A 19,182-nucleotide genomic window follows, 5' to 3' on the forward strand; every position below is an offset into this window, starting at 1 on the left:
CAGAAGTTCTGACTGAACACACATTTGAGCACCCCAGGACGGTCCATTTACTTTGTGATGTTATAATTTATGCTGCAGTTCCCCCTCATAGCAAATAACTGGCAAAACAATCCAAGCAATGTTTTTCTTACATTTTTTGGACCTATCACAAGTGGGATGCCGCCCCTAATGGGCGTGCCACCACTGCTCTTATGTTTAAGTATGAATCCCTAACAGTACAGTGTTTATTATCCCCACGATGTCAATTGGAGGGATGTATAACAATGTTTGTAACTAGGAAACGTTTACAATTTAATAAAAGTCTAGTTTTCTCAACAATACAGTACAGGTGAGAACACATTCAAGAACTTGTTTAAGGGATATTGTACTGATTATAAAGATAATTTTCTTCTATGGAGTATTGCTTTTGAGGACCAAAGTTTGGAAGGCTATTTCTAAGGCCTACAAAAAATCAAATACTATATATACACTACCAGTCAAAATCTTGGACACACCTACTCATTCAAGGATTTTTCTTTATTTTTACTATTTTTTACATTGTAGAATAATAGTGAAGACATCAAAACTATGAAATAACACATATGGAATCATGTAGTAAACAAAAAAGTGTTAAATAAATCAAAATATATTTTATATTTGAGATTCTTCAAAGTAGCCACCCTTTGCCTTGATGACAGCTTTGCACACTCTTGGCATTCTCTCAACCAGCTTTACCTGGAATTATTTTCCAACAGTCTTAAAGGAGTTTCCACATATGCTGAGCACTTGTTGGCTGCTTTTCCTTCACTCTGCGGTCCGACTAATCCCATACCATCTCAATTGGGTTGAGGTTGGGGGATTGTGGAGGCCAGGTCATCTGATGCAGCACTCTCCTTTTTGGTAAAATAGCCCTTACACAGCCTGGAGGTCTGTTGGGTCATTGTCCTGTTGAAAAACAAATGATAGTCCCACTAAGCCCAAACCAGATGGGATGGCGTATCGCTGCAGAATGCTGTGGTAGCCATGCTGTGTAAGTGTGCCTTGAATTCTAAATAAATCACAGACAGTGTCACCAGCAAAGCAGCCCCACACCATAACACCTCTTCTTCCATGCTTTACGGTGGGAAATACACATTCAGAGATCATCTGTTCACCTACTCTGCGTCTCACAAAGACACGGCGGTTGGAACCAAACATCTCCAATTTGGAATGCAGACCAAAGGACACATTTCCACCGGTCTAATGTCCATTGCTCGTGTTTCTTGGCCCAAACAGGTCTCTTCTTATTATTGGTGCCCTTTAGTAGTGGTTTCTTTGCAGCAATTCGACCATGAATGCCTGATTCACACAGTCCCCTCTGAACAGTTGATGTTGAGATGGGTCTGTTACTTGAACTCTGTGAAGCATTTATTTGGGCTGCAATTTCTGAGGCTGGTAACTCTAATGAACTTGTCCTCTGCAGCAGAGGTAACTCTGGGTCTTCCATTCCTGTAGCAGTCCTCATGAGTGCCAGTTTCATCATAGCACTTGATGGTTTTTGCGACTGCACTTGAAGAAACTTTCAAAGTTCTTGAAATGTTCCAGATTGACTGACCTTCAGGTCTTAAGGTAATGATGGACTGTTGTTTTTCTTTGCTTATTTGAGCTGTTCTTTCGATAATATGGACTTGGTCTTTTACCTAATAGGGCTATCTTCTGTATACCCCTCCTACCTTGTCACAACACAACTGATTGGCTCAAACACATTAAGAAGGAAAGAAATTCCACAAATTAACTTTTAAGAAGGCACACCTGTTAATTGAAATGCATTTCAGGTGACTACCTCATGAAGCTGGTTGAGAGAATGCCAAGAGTGTGCAAATCTGTCATCAAGGCAAAGTGTGGTCATTTGAAGGATCTCAAATATAAAATATATTGTGATTTGTTTAACACTTTTTTGGTTACTACATGATTCCATATGTGTGATTTCATAGTTTTTATGTCTTCACCATTATTCTACAATGTAGAACATAGTAAAAATAAAGAAAAACCCTTGAATGAGTTGGTATGTCCAAACTTTTGGACATACCAAAACATGATAGACTGGTACTGTATATATATATTTGTTTTCTTCTGTGGAATATTATTTTGTTTGGATTAGTACACAGACTACTAACTGAACAGGTCAAATCAATCCTTACTTAATTTATTCCAGCTGGATTATTCGGATTTGTGCTTATTTTTGGATTTCTTACTGGATTTTGGGACTGAACTGAAATGAACATTTACTTCATTGGAGGGCATAACTGTGTGTGTGGATTTGTGTTTATGTGTGTGTGCATGTGTGCGTGAGTGTGTGATGTGTGCGTATGTGTGTGTGTGTGCATGTATGCATGCATGTTTGTGTATGCTGTGTGTTTGCATGCACGTGTGCATGAGCTTGTGTGTGTAATGCCAGGCCTATGAGTGGAGCCCCATTACCGGGCTGGTTAGTGCACTAATGAACCAGAAGCATTCCCTTTAATGTGTCCTTCTGGATTATGATTCTAATATAGGGTGAAGAGGAAACCTACTGGAGAAATACTAAATGAGCTAATTTTCCATAACCTGTTACCTGTAGGTAGCTAAGACTGGGTTTTGAACGGAGAGTTCAGAGCATCTTCTGTTTTCTATACCCTGTAGGGAACACAATATATAGGGAACAAAATATAGGGGCATGGACTCAACAAGGTGTCTGAAGCATTCCACAGGGATGCTGGCCCATCTTGACTCCAATGCTTACCACAGTTGTGATAAGTTGGCTGGATATCTTTTGGGTGATGGACCATTTTTGATACACACAGGAAACTGTTGAGAGTGAAAAACCCAGCAGCGTTGGAGGTTTTGACACAAACCGGTGCACCTGTCACCTACTACCATACCCTGTTCAAAGGCACTTAAATCTTTTGTCTTGCCCATTCACTCTCTGAATGGCACACATACACAATCCATGTCTCAATTGTCTCAAGGCATAAATACCTTCTTTAACCTGTCTCCTCCCCTTCATCTACACTGATTGAAGTGGATTTAACAAGTGACATCAATAAGGGATCATAGCATTCACCTCAATTCACCTGGTCAGTTTATGTCATGGAAAGAGCAGGTGTTCTTAATGTTGTTTGTATACTCAGTGTACATGGCATGTAGGTTTTTCACTTACGGGTAGCACGAATTGGGATATAGGGTAGGGGAATGGGCAGGGTAAATGCAAAGTAAATACTGTAGTATTTACTATAGTAAAACATTGTATTGTTTTTGCGGACTGTATTGTTTATGCTGACATTTCTGTAGTATTTACTATAATATTTTACAGTATAGTACAAAATTCTACACGACACTGAAGAAAAATATATATGCAAATAGGAACAATTTCAATTTTTTTACTGAGTTACAGTTCATATAAGGAAATCAGTCAATTGAAATAAATGAATTAGACCTAATCTATGGATTTCACAAGACTGGGAATACAGATATGCATCTGTTGGTCACAGATACCTTAAAAAAAAGGTATGGGAGTGGATCAGAAAACCAGTCAGTATCTGGTGTGACTAGGGCTGTGGCAGTCATGACATTTTGTCAGCCGGTTATTGTCATGCAAAAGACTCATGGTAATTGACCATTAATGAACATAAACATGTTTAGCAGATCCAGGCCACCATGCATACAAGCCACTAATGAGCCTTTGGAAGGTCTACCTTAAAAAAAGTTTTTAAAAATCCATTTAATACACACCATCACAATAAATCCATTATTTATTTTAGGCAGGTCTAAAGAAACACTATGATATGAAGAAAATGTATTTCAGAAGAAAATAATATGAGTTGCCCTACTGTATTTTATCTGGCTATGCACCATGCCATAGGTTTTAGGCTTGTTCATTTAGCAGACAAGATATGCTATCAGTCCCATAAGAATAATATAGTTCAACTTAGCTGAATAAAATAGAAAGGATATTTTTCCCATTCTGGAGCGAGTGCACATATGAAGTGGCTATGTTGAGTGTAAAAGTGATCATTTGAAACAGATCCTATACCATAGATTTAGAGTTATTTGGCAACTTTAGTTGTGAATGATACAAACCTTAGAATGTCTTAGAAATCTAAACATATATGGGCTGCATGATGCGACTATTGGCTATTTAAGTGATAATGTCCACAAAGCTGGTGTTTGGAGGATATACTGGCACAGGTGTTATTAGGCGAAGTTGAGGGCCGGCAAACCGTGCCAAAATATCCTCTAAACACTGGCTTTGAGGGCATTATCACTTTTATATAACAGGTTACCAACATGTTGAAATAATGATTAAAATATTCATAAAAAATGTCATCCTTCCACAAGATATAGACCCGACACAAATCTAGGGTTGCTACCCAAGCTGGCTGGTCGTTCGTTCTATCAGTTCGGTTGCCATAGACATGACCCAGTCGTTCAGTCTTTTTGTTCTGTATCTATGGACTCATGTCATACTGGCTGGCAACGTTCTTATCCCTTGCTTGCTAGCTAGCCAACTATGGCTAACTTACTGTCACATCAAACAGTGCAGCCAGAATAACAGCAAAGTAGCTGCATTTGCGTCTGTTTAAGCTGTTTTCTGGTGACATGTGTTTGGATACATCCATAACAATGAGCTAATGTTGCGCGATTTCGCCTGGCATAGAAAATGTGCTCTGTCGTGAGGACACTGTTGTTCAGAGGAGCAAGCCAACAAGCCAACAACACAGCTAACACAAAAACTTCAAAATGAAGCTGGAAAGACAGCAAACTAGCTGCATTTCATTTCATTTGACCTGTTTTCTAATGACATTTCTTTGTATATATCAATAAAAATGATGCCAGCTGATTCATGATTTCGACTGGCTGAGAATAGCTGCCTGCCTGTCTGTCTTGTCCCAACACGTTCATTACTATGCTATGGGACAGCTGGATATCAAATTTCAATATTGAAACAATGTTGCAAATGTCGGAGAGACAGATGGCAAGCTTTATACAAATCTCTGCTGTTGAAAAACAAATGCTAGTCTTAAAGAAATGGGAGATAATGTCTAGATGCTTTTTATAGTGCAGATAAAGTTAATAAATTGCCTGGCTGGGCTGATGAGACAGTGGTTTACGCAGTGAGATGGAACAGAGTAAATAGGTATTTCAACGTCATAGCTTTAGCTGGTAGTAAATTGTAGAATAGACACTGGCTGGAATGCGGTTTTAACCAATCAGCATCCAGGATTAGACCCACCCGTTGTATAATGATGATTTGAGAACATGGCAAAAAAAGCTTGTGCTCTGTTCCTTGCTCAGGCTGCACACGCTGTTCTCTCATCAAGTGCTCATATTTTCACCCACCAGTCTATTCTCAATTTAATCTTGTCTTTACTAATATGTAAACTTAGTTTAGATTTAGAATGGCCCATTATCAAATGGGCAGGAACTGGGGCAGGGGAAAAAATAATTGTCATCCATATTCACTCAATAGCGAATGGAGGTCACTTTCCCGCAGGTTCATTCAATCATGCTCCGGTTATTTCACTCCATGCATCAACCACTGTTTGAGGAGCATGCAGCCTCTCGCTGCGTGACATGTGATATTCCATCCAAACTCTGTATGCCATGGGCTCTCCAACACTGTTCCTGCAGCTACCCAGTGCTTAATTTGGGAAACCAAGTGAAATCTGTTCAGGAACATCTTAACATGTTTTCACAACTTAACATATTTCATTAAACTGCGCGCTGGAGAAAGGAATTAAGGAGAGAGAGGGGTTTCGGGCTTGGGCTCATATATAAGCCAATGCATATGCATAAGCTCTAATTTGCATATGGGTTTTTTAAATAAATCATTACCTTAGAAAATGCTGTCCATTTTTCCCACTCAGTTTCAATTTATTGTTCAAATCAAATCAAATCAAATTTTATTTGCCACATGCGCCGAATACAACAGGTGTAGACATTACCGTGAAATGCTTACTTACAGCCCTTAACCAACAATGCATTAATTTTTTTATAAAAAAGTAAAATAAAACTACAACAACAAAAAAGTGTTGAGAAAGAAAGAGCAGAAGTAAAATAAAATAACAGTAGGGAGGCTATATACAGGGGGGTACCGGTGCAGAGTCAATGTGCGGGGGCACCGGCTAGTTGAGGTAGTTGAGGTAATATGTACATGTGGGTAGAGTTAAAGTTACTATGCATAAATAATTAACAGAGTAGTAGCAGCGTAAAAAGATGGGGTGGGGGTGGGGGGGCAGTGCAAATAGTCTGGGTAGCCATGATTAGCTGTTCTAGACTTGGCACTCCGGTACCGCTTGGCGTGCGGCAGCAGAGAGAACAGTCTATGACTAGGGTGGCTCATGTCTTTGACAATTTTGAGGGCCTTCCTCTGACACCGCCTGGTATAGAGGTCCTGGATGGCAGGAAGCTTGGTGCCAGTGATGTACTGGGCCGTATGCACTACCCTCTGTAGTGCCTTGCGGTCGGAGGCCGAGCAGTTGCCATACCATGCGGTGATGCAACCAGTCAGGATGCTCTCGATGGTGCAGCTGAGGATCTGAGGACCCATGCCAAATCTTTTCAGTCTCCTGAGGGGGAATAGGCTTTGTCGTGCCCTCTTCACGACTGTCTTGGTGTGTTTGGACCCATGCCAAATATTTTCAGTCTCCTGAGGGGGAATAGGCTTTATCGTGCCCTCTTCACGACTGTCTTGGTGTGTTTGGACCATGATAGTTCGTTCGTGATGTGGACACCAAGGAATTTGAAGCTCTCAACCTGTTCCACTACAGCCCCATCGATGAGAATGGGGGCGTGCTCAGTTCTCTTTTTATTCCTGTAGTCCAGAATCATCTCCTTTGTCTCGGTCACGTTGAGGGAGAGGTTGTTATCCTGGCACCACACGGCCAGGTCTCTGACCTCCTCCCTATAGGCTGTCTCATCATTGTCGGTGATCAGGCCTACCACTGTTGTGTCGTCGGCAAACTTAATGATGGTGTTGGAGTCGTTCCTGGCCATGCAGTCATGGGTGAACAGGGAGTACAGGAGGGGACTGAGCACGCACCCCTGAGGGGCCCCCGTGTTGAGGATCAGCGTGGCAGATATGTTGTTACCTACCCTTACCACCTGGGGGTGGCCCGTCAGGAAGTCCAGGATCCAGTTGCAAAGGGAGGTGTTTAGTCCCAGGATCCTTAGCTTAGTGATGAGCTTTGAGGGCACTATGGTGTTGAACGCTGAGCTGTAGTCAATGAATAGCATTCTCACGTAGGTGTTCCTCTTGTCCAGTTGGGAAAGGGCAGTGTGGAGTGCAATAGAGATTGCATCATCTGTGGATCTGTTGGGGTGGTATACAAATTGGAGTGGGTCTAGGGTTTCTGGGATAATGGTGTTGAAGTGAGCCACGACCAGCCTTTCAAAGCACTTCATGGCTACAGACGTCATAGATGAAAACTCTATTGTTGAACTTCTTTCTTCAAATTGATCAATCACAGTGAGGTGAGTTTTAAAAGCATGATACTGTTTTGATGACTGTTTGATGTGATTTTCAATTACATTTGCATTGATGTTAGAGGGACAATAGAGCACTGAGTACCATTAGCGACCTGATGGTTGTTAGCAAGTTGGGTACCACCAATGCATGTCCAGAGTGCATAACAGTAGATTACCGTGACTCAATGGTCACATGGAATATGACTGCGGTTATGACTCATGACTGCCAGTGTGGCGGTAATATGGTCTATGCAACCATTTGCCTCATGGAACTCGACACATCTCCTTTCACATAGAGTTGATCAGGCTGTTGACTGTGGCCTGTGGAATGTTGTCCCACTCCTCTTCAATGTTTGTGTAAATTTGTTGGATATTGGCGGGAACTGGAACACGCTGTTGTACACGTCAATCCAAAGCATCCCAAACATGCTCAATTGGTGACATGTCTGGTGAGTATGCAGGCCATGGAAGAACTGGGACATTTTCAGCTTCCAGGAATTGTGTACAGATCCTTGTGACATGGGGCCATCCATTATCATGCTGAAACATGAGGTGATGGTGTTGGATTAATGGCACGACAGTGGGCACCAGGATCTCGTCACGGTATCTCTGTGCATTCAAAATTGCCATTGATAATATGCAATTGTGTTTGTTGTCCATAGCTTATGCCTGCCCATATCGTAACCCCACTGCCAACATGGGGAACTCTGTTCAACAGCTTCTACCCCTAAGCCATAAGACTCCTGAACAGCTAATCATGGCTACCTGGACTTTTACACTGCTACTATTCTGTTTATTATCTATGCATAGTCACTTTAACTCTACCCACATGTACATATTACCTCAATTACCTTGACTAACCGGTGCCCCCGCACATTGACTCTGTACCGGTACCTCCTGTATATAGCCTCCCTACTTTTTTCTTAAAACTGCATTGTTGTTTAAGGGCTTGTACGTAAGCATTTCACTGCAAGGTCTACACCTGTTGTATTCGGCGCATGTGATTTGATTTGATTTGACTTCAGCAAACTGCTCGCCCACCCGACGCCATACACGCTGTCTACCATCTGCCCGGTACAGTTGAAACCGGGATTCATCAGTGAAGAGCACACTTCTCCAGCGTGCGTGCCAGTGGCCATCGAAGGTGAGCATTTGCCAAATGAAGTCGGTTATGACACTGAACTGTAATCAGGTCAAGAACCTGGTGAGGACGACAAGCACACAGATGAGCTTCCCTGAGACGGTTTCTGACAGTTTGTGCAGACATTTTTCAGTTGTGCAAACCCACAGTTTCTTCAGCTGTCCAGGTGGCTGGTCTCAGACGATCCAACAGGTGAAGAAGCCGGATGTGGAGGTCCTGGGCTGGCATGGTTACACGTGATCTGCAGTTGTGAGCAGTGGCGGCTCCTGAAGAAATTCTCAGGAGGGGCAATTTTTCTGATGATTTAGGTGACCTACACACATTTTAAAAAAGATATGTCCAGCAACAACATGAAGACAGGGGCAGCATATAAGTCAATACCAGAAGCATTTATTGACTGATCTGGGGAGATGGATTCCAGTTTCTGTGACAGATTATAAATAATCTCTGATGCCTTTGTAATATTAGCTTTTGGTTGAATGTACTGTCGTAGTAAATATATAATGTTATAGCTTGGTCTGACTAAAATCTTGTGCATGACCCATTTTGTGTTGGGCGTTTGTTTTCAATCAATGCTGTTCCTATCCTATAACAATGGACAAAAGAGTCCTATCTTGTCAGCCTTGTCAGCAGGTGGCCAAGGACAACACCCACGCCATAGGTCTCTCAGTTCTTCCAACTCACGAATTCTTGCTCTGAGGACACACACACACACACACACACACACACACACACACACACACATCATCACTGATAACACACACACACACACACATCATCACTGTTAAACACACACACACACACACACAAAAATCCCCTCTCTTTAGGCTGAACATTTGAAGACAGAGAACCCGACTCAGAGCCAATGCAACAGTGGAGGGGACCTCGCCCAACTCATCAGGACCAATCAGAAGATCAGAACTACTAGATTCAACCTACATCATTTATTGTATAAAATGTCTGCACACAATGTTTTCGGGGCTCTCTTCTCCCTAAGAGTTTGACGAACGAGTCCGTGCACGCGATTCCAGATATCTTTACCTCTGAATAAACTGCCTTTATTATACCATATCCACCCTGTCCAAAGTCTCTACTTGGTCTCAGTTCTCCAGTAAACTTGTGATTATCAACAGTACACAACGGTAACAAACAATTGGGGGAACTCACGGGGCAGATAGTAAGGTCGCAATGACACAGAAAGCAGTTCAATGTCGGGGTACAGAGTCGCTCTCTTACCAGGATCGCGGTCCGCTCTGACCAGGGTGAAGCCGGCCGGCTCCACTTCTCTGTCCGGGACTCTGTCATCCAGCCAAGTCTCCCAGCTGTATTGGGATTCCGCTGCCAGCAGCGTTTTCATTATTTAGTCCGTTCGTAGCGGGTATGTACACGATCAACAAGATCAGTCCAAAACCAACCACTGGAAATCCATGGTTGGCAGAATGTTTGTAAACTAAGTCTACAAATTAAAAACATAAAATAACGCCACACTGCAGGTTGCAACAGAGACGCTGCTAGCCGCTATTGTCTTTGTTACGTTCATGGTTACGTCACGTATGACGAAAGCGCGTAAGTGCAAGCCCACAGACACCCATAGAGAATGTATTGAAAGCTTTGAAATTTGAAAAAAATAGATTTTACATGACAGGCTATGAGAGACTTCTGGGCGATTTTCAACTTGACTGAAATCGCCCCAAAAATGGGTGGGGCCATTTGAAGCACGACTTTAGCCTGATTTGACATTTAGTGGCTGGCAGATCAGACGTGAACACTGATAACTACTGTTGCCGTGATATAATTGATTAGAAAAAAAATCCCTTCCTTTTCCCGTTTGGCAGTGCGTCGCCCATATCGCCCTATTGAACAGGCCGTCCCTGGTTGTGAGGCTGGTTGAACGTACTGCCAAATTCTCTAAAATGACGTTGGAGGTGGCTAAGAGAAATAAGCTTTTTGTGCGTATGGAACATTTCTGGGATCTTTTATTACAGCTCATGGGAACAACACTTTACATGTTGCATTTGTATTTTTGTGCAGTAGAATATGTTTTCTGCGCTAAACTATTTAGAATATTGGCTAGTTGGAAACTACAACTCCCTAATACATCGCACAGTTCAGGCTTGATCTCATTTATCTCCACAGAAACTGCACATCGAGCTCACAGAAGAGGAAAAATAACTAAATGGAATTCAAGTAATTGAACCGACGTCATTTGGTGAAATGTCGGTTAATCCCACAACACGAATGATTTTACAGTATGCAACAGTTTACTACATAATTATATAGTAAGTGGTGTGTGTGTGTGTGTGTTATTTGTGTGCTTGTGTGTGTGTGTGGCAGGCAAGAGCTGAGCTGTAGGATATAGGCTGCAGGGCTATCAGGATTGTTTGAAGCCGTGAAGAACACATCCAGTTAATACTGAAATCTTCATAGTGACATGAATGTTATATTAGTTGTATTAGACCTGATTGAAGGCCTACTAATGCGAGTTGCTGGTACAGTAGCTTTGTCGAGATATTCAAATGCCATTTAACATTGTTATTCAAGGCCATTCGCATCAATCAGTTGACCAAGTTCTTACATTATTGTAGGTAAATAAATTTTTTTTTAACAACTGTGGCTGATCTGTGGAGACAAGGTTCAGTACATTTTTACATTTTAGTCATTTAGCAGACGCTCTTATCCAGAGCGACTTACAATTAGTGAATGCATACATGTTCTTCTGTTATTTTTTATTTTTATTTTTATTCATACTGGCCCCCCGTGGGAAACGAACCCACATCCCTGCCGGCCAAACCCTCCCCTACCTTGGACGACGCTGGACCAATTGTGCACCGCCCATGGGTCTCCCGGTCGCGGCTGGCTGCGACAGAGCCTGGACTCGAACCAGGATCTCTAGTGGCACAGCTAGCACTGTGATACAGTGCCTTTGACCACTGCGCCTTGTACAGACAAGGTGAAGGCTTCTATTGAATGAAAAAGAAAATCCACTGAGAGAAGAATTTCTCAAAGGAATTCCAAGCACATAAAGCTCTCTGACCACTCAAGTGCATTCTTCCTGTGCTAACATTAGTGATCACACAGCTGAGCTTCTCTGCTGTCTTGAGGTCGGAAGGATTTGTTACCAGGCGATGGGTTGCCGTGGACACCATAAATGACAGGTCGGAGATCAAGGACGATGTAATATGTGATGGAGGGTGAGGTGTCGCCCGACTTTACACCTTCTGACATTTTTATTGGACAGGAGAAATGAAAATATAGATGGCTTTAGCTCGAGGGTCTGAGAAAATCGAGGGGCAGAGCAGAGCCCTAGCTTATTTTTTTCTGAGACCATTTACCACACAAGGACTAGGAGATAAGGACAGGGGTATATAGTATATACCAGGCGTATTCAAATGTTACCCTACGAGGTCCGGAGTACTGCTGGTTTTCTGCTCTACCTGATAATTAATTGCACACTGCTTGTGTCCCAGTTCTAAATCACTCTCTGATTAGAGGGGAAGAATGAAAAAAAGCAATGGCTCTGGCTTTGAAGTCCAGATTTTAATTTAAGGGGTATACTGTAATGCCAACGGCTGTAGATATCAGTTTTACAGTAAGCAAACCATGGCAACAACAGTCCCAAGCAATTATGTGAAATTTGAACAACAATAAACACAAAAGCTACATCAATAGTTATGATACTTTCGCTTTTACAAAAAGTATACTATGACTGCAACTGCCCATGGAATCATGTTGAATTTGATCCAATATAAACACAAATGCAACCAACCACTCTACATGACAGTCACCATATGACACGTTGATAGTAGAAGGATGAGGAGCCACCATGGATCGAATCACTCTGTGGAATCAATGACAGAGAAAGAAGGCCCTGGAGGTTTGAGCTCTGAGTTAAGAGACCTGTGCTGCTGGTGTGTAAATCAATGCTACACAGCCGGCTGGGATAAATCCCCAGAGTTCTGATGGCCACCGGCCCTCTTTCCATTCCTCTCTCCATCCCTCCTTCCCTTACACCACCCCACAGACACACAAAACAATCTCAACCCCCTGTCAAAACAGCCAAATGCTATCAGTGACATGGATCACCAGCGCACTGATATGTCAGCTGAGCCTGGGCTTAGCGCCTGAAACCAATAGCTAGATAGCTAGTGAGCCGGACGGACTGTCTTTTGTGGATTGTCTTTTGTGGATTGACATCTGAAAAGGCTTTGAACAGAATGACTAGGGTCTGGCTCACTGTATGATGTGTTGCTGTGCTGGATGATGCATGGCTTCTGTGGATAGAAGAAAGTTTGGCCTCCTGGTCATCCTATTGTTGTAAAGCAGAATAATAACCATGGAGTGGATTTACATTCTGTAGCGCTTTTCACTATGTCTGAAAGCTTTTAACATTGTGTGGTGCTATCTTACCCCATCCACTACCATTAGGTGCTGTAGCACCAACCTGGTTGATGGACAACGACCATTTTTGCACCAGAGCACTCAGCACACATTGGCAATTATAGTATCAGGGTAAGAGGCAGTGTCTCTGGGTAAGACACCTCCTCCAGAGGGCAAGTGGTGCTTTCTGAAGCTCAAAGCCTCTGTCTGAAAAGCAACACTGAATCAGAGTGACAAGCCTGAGAGAGCCTGGTAATAGGGGCTCCAGGTCAAGGGCCAGGGATGGGCTGAGATATCCTAACACATCTCCTCATCCCCCATCAGGACCACTGAAGACTGACATCAAACAGGGCTAGACGGCTCCGTTATTCCACATGACTTGACCTGTATTAGCCGGCTGTCTGTTATGTTCACCCATCACCCGAAAGGCACTATTACTCGACTGAACAATCCCAATTGTGCAAACCGTTGGTCAGTTTGGAGTCTTGATGTTTTAACAAGTGTCAATCATAGTATGTGGGCTTTGGTGTAGAAGTAGATGGGAATGGTGAATTTGAGGAATTAGAAGGTATTGAATGTTTATTCTAAATTGGAATGGTTGGTTGATTGATACATTATATTTTGATAATTTAAAAAAACAATTTTGAACCTAATATTTACACAGGCTAAAGTAGAAGCAGGTTGTTTTAGAGCATACAGTATGACTATTCTCACCATAGGATAGAATGGGGGTGTCACGGATTCTGCCGAGGCTGCTCCTCCTCCTTGTTCGTCCCCGGAGTACTAGCTGCCACCGTTGAATGTTTCTATGTTTGATTGCTTTTGTCTGTCTGTTGCACCTGTGTCCGTTTGTGTCTAATTGTGTGTCCTATAAGTTGCCTGTTTGGTGTTGGTTAGTTTGTGTGTTGTTATTCGCCTGTCCGTTAGTGCTGTGTGTTTTTCTCTGTTTATTGTTTTATTGGTTTACGCACAGTTTGCGTAATCGCTTGCCTCTGTTTATTGTTGAGGCCGTTCATTGTATTTGTGCTTTGGTTTGCACTAGTAAACTTTGTTGGACTAAGCTTCGGTGTCCTGCGCCTGACTCCCACACCACATTAACCTCAGCCATTGACAGAACAACACACCTTTATGGAGTCAGCAGGAGCAGCGGCGGCCCCCAAGTCGCTGGAGGATCGGATCAGCGACCAAGACACCATGATCCGGCAACTTGGGGCCGCCATGAACGAGGTGTCCAATACGCTGCGCCGATTGGTTGCGGGAGAGGTGCCCACGCCTTCGCACACCTTACCATCACCATCGGCCAGTCCTCTTCTCCCAGCACCGGAACCCAGTGGCATTCGGCTCTCGCTCCCGAGGGCATATGATGGTTCTGCAGCCGGGTGTCAGGGGTTCCTCCTGCAGGTGGAACTCTACCTGGCCACCATACACCCAGCGCCCTCGGGATACGAGAGCGTCTCCGCCCTCATCTCCTGTCTATCTGGCAACGCCGAATAGTGGGCCAACGCCGAATGGAGGGGAATAGACGCCGCCACCATCACCTACGCGGAGTTCTCCCGCCGCTTCAGGGCTGTGTTCGATAATCCACCTGAGGGGAAGGCGGCAGGGGGAGCGTCTGTTCCACCTCCGACAGGGGAAGAGGAGTGCACAGGAGTTCGCCCTGGAGTTCCGGACTCTAGCGGCGGATGTGGGGTGGAATGAGAGGGCCCTCATCGACCATTACCGGTGTAGCCTACGAGAGGACGTTCGGCGTGAGCTGGCCTGCAGGGACACCAACCTATCCTTCGACCAGTTGGTGGACATTTCCATCCGTCTCGACACCCTGCTGGCTACCCGCGGACGTCCCGAGTGGGGGTCGTCCATTCCACCCTCCAGCACCTCCGAGCCGGTTCCCATGGAGCTCGGGGGTGCTGGCGCCGTGGAGGACACACTGCGGCTAGGTGCTGGGGAGGGTCTCCTGGGAGAGGGGACAACAGGTCACGCACTGGGGAGTCATTTCAGGTGAGTAGGCGTCCCACTTACCCAGAGCTCTCTGTTGGTCACTTGTATATACCTGTGAGATTTCCACAGGTGGCACCTCATTCCCAGCATAAGGCGCTAGTAGATTCAGGCGCAGCTGGGAACTTTGTTGATCGTAAATTTTGTTATAGGTTAGGAATTCCCCTTCGGCCGGTAGAAGCCCTTTCCTGTTCATGCCCTAGACAGCCGGCCGCTGGGGTCGGGGTTGATCAGAGAAGTCACAGCACCACTTAAGATGACGACGCAGTGGGGTCATGAGGAGATCATTCAGTTTTATCTGATCGACTCTCCTGCGTATCCCGTGGTGCTGGGGCTTCCCTGGTTAAGCGCCCATGATCCTACCATTGCGTGGCAACAGAGGGCTCTTATGGAGTGGTCTGCCCAGTGTGTAGGGAGATGTCTAGGTGTTTCCTTAGGGGCGACCTCGGTGGAGAGTCCGAACCAAGTGCCCGCAATGCGCATTCCCCCTCTGGGGGGCGTTCATGGAATGCTTGGGGGTCTCGGTGAGCCTTACCTCGGGTTACCACCCAGAGAGCAATGGGCAGGTAGAACGAGTCAACCAGGATGTGGGTAGGTTTCTGAGGTCCTATTGCCAGGGCCGGCCGGAGGAGTGGTCAAGGTATATCCCATGGGCAGAGATGGCACAGAACTCTCTCCGCCACTCCTCCACCAATCTAACACCTTTCCAGTGTGTTTTAGGGTATCAGCCGGTTCTGGCACCATGGCACGAGAGCCAGATCGAGGCTCCTGCGGTGGATGAGTGGATTCGGCGCTCGTAGGAGACGTGGGACGCTGCACATGTCCATCTGCAGCGGGCCATCCGTCGACAGAAGGCGAGCGCCGATCGCCACCGCAGTGAGGGACCGGTATATACGCACCGGGAGATCGAGTCTGGCTCTCGACTCGAAACCTGCCCCTCCGCCTGCCCTGCCGGAAGCTGGGTCGGCGGTTTGTGGGGCCCTTTAAAGTCCTGAGAAGATTGAACGAGGTGTGTTACAGGTTACAACTGCCTATTGATTATAAGAATATTAACCCCTCGTTCCATGTGTCTCTTCTCAGGCCGGTGGTAGCTGGTCCACTCCAGGAAGATGAGATAGGAGAGACCCCTCCGCCCCCATTGGACATCGAGGGGGCTCCGGTGTACAGGGTCCGGACCATCTTGGACTCGAGACGCCGGATGAGTGGTCTCCAGTATCTCGTGGAGTGGGAGGGGTACGGTCCGGAGGAACGGTGCTGGGTGCCTAGGAGGGACATCCTAGATCCATCCCTCCTGACTGAGTTCCACCGTGGTCATCCCACGCGCCCGGGTCCGCGTCCTCCTGGCCGTCCCCGAGGCCGGGGTCGGCGCACGGCTGGAGCCGCGCGTCAAGTGGGGGGTACTGTCACGGATTCTGCCGAGGCTGCTCCTCCTCCTTGTTCGGGCAGGCTTCGGCGTTCGTCGTCCCCGGAGTACTAGCTGCCACCGTTGAATGTTTCTATGTTTGATTGCTTTTGTCTGTCTGTTGCACCTGTGTCCGTTTGTGTCTAATTGTGTGTCCTATAAGTTGCCTGTTTGGTGTTGGTTAGTTTGTGTGTTGTTATTCGCCTGTCCGTTAGTGCTGCGTGTTTTTCTCTGTTTATTGGTTTACGCACAGTTTGCGTAATCGCTTGCCTCTGTTTATTGTTGAGGCCGTTCATTGTATTTGTGCTTTGGTTTGCACTAGTAAACTTTGTTGGACTAAGCTTCGGTGTCCTGCGCCTGACTCCCACACCACATTAACCTCAGCCATTGACAGGGGGGTCGGGAGGGGGAACATTAAACATCCAAGAAAAACAACCTTATGTACTTTCAACATACTGCACATGTAAAAACCTTTAAATCATATATTGATAAACAATCAAAACTAGATTGAAGCCAGTTTACTACACACTGTATATAGTAGCCTGGTACTATAGGGAGGGGAAATTGAAGCTGCACGATGCTGTTTTGGGTGATATACTGCATTGACATGGCTGATGCATTTTGATGTCCAAAACCAGAGGGCTTTTCTCAGCTTCAATTTAGAAAGTGTTTGCTCAGCAACCAGCCTCATAGCTGATACGACGAGTGAGAGCACCTGCATTAAATATGACTGCTCTGTCATAGAGGCTGCACCCTGATCAGTCCCGTCACCTGAGGGGTCTGTCTGCATTATGCTAATGAGATTGGGAAAAAAGTTTCACCTCACCAATAAACGTCTGTCGTCGGTTATGATGGTGTGTGTGGGTTGGGGGGGTGCAGGGGGGTTGAGTGTGGGTGGGTGCATGTGTGTAAGTGATTGATTATGTCTTTGTACAAGAGCGAGAGAGTGAGCGAGAGAGAGAAAACGTGCAGAGGGTCATTGGAAGGCGATCAACACTTGACTTAATACATACTTTGGGCTTTGCCTGAGGACTTTAATTGAATCCATGCACGTTTTACAACCTACAACCCACCACAATCCTACAAACACGGTACACTACGTAGAGCTCCTACTGGAGAAGGACATGTTGTATCCTTAACATGATGATCTGCTGATACCTTTGACATGTGTTTCTTCAAGTTCATTGTGCAACCAGTGCTTCTTCAAGCCATAATGAGGATACTAGTTTGTTTCTTGACATCAAATCAAATCAAATTTTATTGGTCACATGCGCCGAATACAACAGGTGCAGACATTACAGTGAAATGCTTACTTACAGCCCTTAACCAACAGTGCATTTATTTTAAACAAAAAAAGTTAGAATAAAACAACAACAAAAAAAGTGTTGAGAAAAAAAGAGCAGAAGTAAAATAAAGTGACAGTAGGGAGGCTATATATACAGGGGGGTACCGTTGCAGAGTCAATGTGCGGGGGCACCGGCTAGTTGAGGTAGTTGAGGTAATATGTACATGTGGGTAGAGTTAAAGTGACTATGCATAAATACTTAACAGAGTAGCAGCAGCGTAAAAAGGATGGGGTGGGGGGGCAGTGCAAATAGTCCGGGTAGCCATGATTAGCTGTTCAGGAGTCTTATGGCTTGGGGGTAGAAGCTGTTGAGAAGTCTTTTGGACCTAGACTTGGCACTCCGGTACCGCTTGCCGTGCGGTAGCAGAGAGAACAGTCTATGACTAGGGTGGCTGGAGTCTTTGACAATTTTGAGGGCCTTCCTCTGACACCGCCTGGTATAGAGGTCCTGGATGGCAGGAAGCTTTGCCCCAGTGATGTACTGGGCCGTACGCACTACCCTCTGTAGTGCCTTGCGGTCGGAGGCCAAGCAGTTGCCATACCAGGCGGTGATGCAACCAGTCAGGATGCTCTCGATGGTGCAGCTGTAGAATTTTTTGAGGATCTGAGGACCCATGCCAAATCTTTTTAGTCTCCTGAGGGGGAATAGGCTTTGTCGTGCCCTCTTCACGACTGTCTTGGTGTGTTTGGACCATGATAGTTTGTTGGTGATGTGGACACCAAGGAACTTGAAGCTCTCAACCTGTTCCACTACAGCCCCGTCGATGAGAATGGGGGCGTGCTCAGTCCTCTTTTTTTTCCTGTAGTCCACAATCATCTCCTTTGTCTTGGTCACGTTGAGGGAGAGGTTGTTGTCCTGGCACCACACGGCCAGATCTCTGACCTCCTCCCTATAGGCTGTCTCATCGTTGTCGGTGATCAGGCCTACCACTGTTGTGTCGTCGGCAAACTTAATGATGGTGTTGGAGTCGTGCCTGGCCATGCAGTCATGGGTGAACAGAGAGTACAGGAGGGGACTGAGCACGCACCCCTGAGGGGACCCCGTGTTGAGGATCAGTGTGGCAGATGTGTTGTTACCTACCCTTACCACCTGGGGGCGGCCCGTCAGGAAGTCCAGGATCCAGTTGCAGAGGGAGGTGTTTAGTCCCAGGATCCTTAGCTTAGTGATGAGCTTAGAGGGCACTATGGTGTTGAATGCTGAGCTGTAGTCAATGAATAGCATTCTCACGTAGGTGTTCCTCTTGTCCAGGTGGGAAAGGGCAGTGTGGAGTGCGATAGAGATTGCATCATCTGTGGATCTGTTGGGGCGGTATGCAAATTGGAGTGGGTCTAGGGTTTCTGGGATTATGCTGTTGATGTGAGCCATGACCAGTCTTTCAAAGCACTTCATGGCTACATACGTCAGTGCTACGGGTCGGTAGTCATTTAGGCAGGTTATCTTAGAGTTCTTGGGCACGG

Source organism: Coregonus lavaretus (assembly GCF_964263955.1).
Source record: "Coregonus lavaretus genome assembly, chromosome: 33".
Lineage (NCBI taxonomy): Eukaryota > Metazoa > Chordata > Actinopteri > Salmoniformes > Salmonidae > Coregonus > Coregonus lavaretus.